At 41.2% G+C, this 2,744-nt stretch overlaps 1 pseudogene; it reads right to left on the bottom strand.

Annotated features, from left to right (window-relative positions):
- Nucleotides 1-283: 283 nt before the first annotated feature.
- Nucleotides 284-383, bottom strand: LOC127089271 (uncharacterized; annotated as a pseudogene).
- Between the last annotated feature and the right edge of the window lie 2,361 nt (nucleotides 384-2,744).

Raw genomic sequence — 2,744 nt, 5'->3', positions numbered from 1 at the left:
CTTAAACCTTTGTTGTTGCAGGCAGTGCAACAGAACCAATTCTCTGGAAATCCTACCGAGGATCCAAACCTTCATTTATCCGTATTTGTCCAATACGCTGATACTGTTAAGGCTAATGGTGTCACTTCAGAGGCAATTCGACTTCGTCTTTTTCCTTTCTCATTAAGAGATAGCGCTAGAAGATGGCTTCAGTCTCTCCCTTCCAACTCTGTCACCACATGGAACGAGTTGAAGAAAGTTTTTCTTGCCCGATACTTTCCGCCAAGCAAAACAGCTATGTTAAGAGCCCAGATAAACGGATTTAAACAGAAAGACAACGAGTCTCTTTTCGAAGCATGGGAAAGATACAAAGACATGATGAGACTTTGCCCACACCATGGTTTGGAAGACTGGTTAGTAATTCACACATTTTATAATGGTCTCTTGTACAACACAAGGTTAACAATAGACGCCGCTGCAGGTGGTGCATTAATGAACAAACCTTATGCTGATGCTTACCAGCTTATCGAGAGCATGGCCCAAAACCACTATCAGTGGGGAACCGAACGAACAATGGTGGAAAAACCTCAAACGAAAACTGGCATGTACGAGATAAGTAACCTTGATCACGTCAATGCAAAAGTGGACGCTTTGGTCCAGAAAATTGAAAGTTTAAACGTATCACCTCCAGCCGCCGTGGCTGCTGTAACTCAGAATTGCGAGGTCTGTGGAATCCAAGGTCACACTCCTACGGATTGTCAACTCTTGACAGGAATCCAAGCAGAGCAAGTGAACTATGCTCAAGGAAGCCCCTACTCGCATACCTATAACTCAAATTGGAAGAACCATCCAAACTTTTCATATAAAAGTAATAATGCTTTGTACGCACCTGGACAATCTCCAAATCAAGCCCCAGCTATACCTCCGGGATATCAGAAACCGAACCCATCCATGCCTAACAATAACGCCCCTAGGAAATCCAACTTGGAAATCATGATGGAAAACTTTATAGCTTCCCAACAACAAACCAATAAAGATTTCTTAAACCAGAATGTACACACTGGCGAACAACTTAAACAACTAGCAAGCAAAGTAGATGCCCTGGCTACCCATAACAAAATGCTGGAAACACAAATATCACAAGTAGCTCAACAACAAGCGCCTACTGCTGCCCCAACTGGTACATTCCCTGGACAGCCCCAACCTAACCCGAGAAGCCACGCTCATGCAATCATATTAAGAAGTGGAACGGAAGTGGAAGGACCGTCTGATCCAAGGACAGAAAACCAAAACCCTAAAAGATCAACTGAGGAAAGCGAACCTAAGGAAAAGGAAGAGAGTAATAAGGAAACCATAGAAAAGAAGGAACCTTATGTACCTCCACCACCTTATAAACCACCTATCCCTTACCCTCAAAGGCTGGTTAAAACCAAAGATGCGGGCCAATTTAGAAAATTTGTTGATCTCCTTAAACAATTAAACGTTACAATTCCGTTCACCGAAGCTATTACGCAGATGCCCTCATATGCCAAATTCTTAAAAGAAATTCTTTCTAATAAGAGGAAACTTGAAGATAGCGAAACCGTTACACTCCCTGCCGAATGTAGCGCTATAATCCAAAACATGCCTCCTAAACTCAAGGATCCGGGTAGTTTCTCTATACCCTGTCACATAGGAAAATTTGTCATCGACAAAGCCTTATGCGATTTAGGAGCCGGAATTAGCGTTATGCCTTTATCCATATGTAAGAAACTGGAAATGGGAGAATTAAGACCAACCAAAATGTCTGTGCAACTAGCAGATCGCTCCATAAAATATCCTGTAGGAATTCTTGAAAACGTTCCCGTACGCATAGGTCAATTCTACATTCCAACTGATTTTACAATTATGGACATTAGAGAAAATGATATTACACCCATTATACTAGGAAGACCGTTCTTAGCAACTGCCGGTGCAATCATAGACGTAAAACGAGGACGACTCACCTTCGAAGTAGGTGAAGAGAAAATTGAGTTCATTCTTTCCCAATTCTTGAAAGCACATGCAATAGAAGATACATGTTACTTCATGGATATCATCGATGAATGCATAAAAGAAGCAGAGTTAGTAGAAGATAAATCATCTGACTACCTTGTAGAAGACAGATCTAACCAATGTTTAGCAATAACACCGGACCCTACGCAATGTCTTAACAAACCAACCCTTGACCTGAAAACACTTCCCAAAAATCTGAGATACGAATTCCTAGACTTAGAACTTGAACGACCTGTGATAGTTAATGCAGACCTAGGAAGACTCGAAACAGAAAAACTCCTACATATCTTAAGAAAGTATCCAACCGCACTAGGTTACCACATCACCGATCTTAAAGGAATAAATCCTTCTATTTGTATGCACCGCATCATGCTAGAAGAAGACTGTAAAACCTCTAGAGAACACCAGAGGAGACTAAATCCGATCCTGAGTGAGGTAGTAAAGAAGGAAATAACCAAGTTATTAGAAGCAGGCATTATATATCCTATATCTGATAGCAAATGGGTTAGTCCTGTACACGTAGTACCAAAGAAAGGAGGCATAACCGTTATTGAAAACGAAAAAGGGGAAACTATAACGAAACGAATCGAATCGGGATGGAGAATGTGCATCGACTATAGGAAACTAAACAAAGCAACCCGAAAAGATCATTTCCCTCTACCATTCATTGACCAGATGTTAGAACGATTAGCAAAACATTCACATTTCTGTTATCTAGACGGTTATTCAGG

The sequence above is a fragment of the Lathyrus oleraceus genome, chromosome 5 (assembly GCF_024323335.1).
Source record: "Lathyrus oleraceus cultivar Zhongwan6 chromosome 5, CAAS_Psat_ZW6_1.0, whole genome shotgun sequence".
Lineage (NCBI taxonomy): Eukaryota > Viridiplantae > Streptophyta > Magnoliopsida > Fabales > Fabaceae > Lathyrus > Lathyrus oleraceus.
Note: the sequence above shows the minus strand (reverse complement) of the source record. Positions and strands in the feature narration are given on the sequence as shown.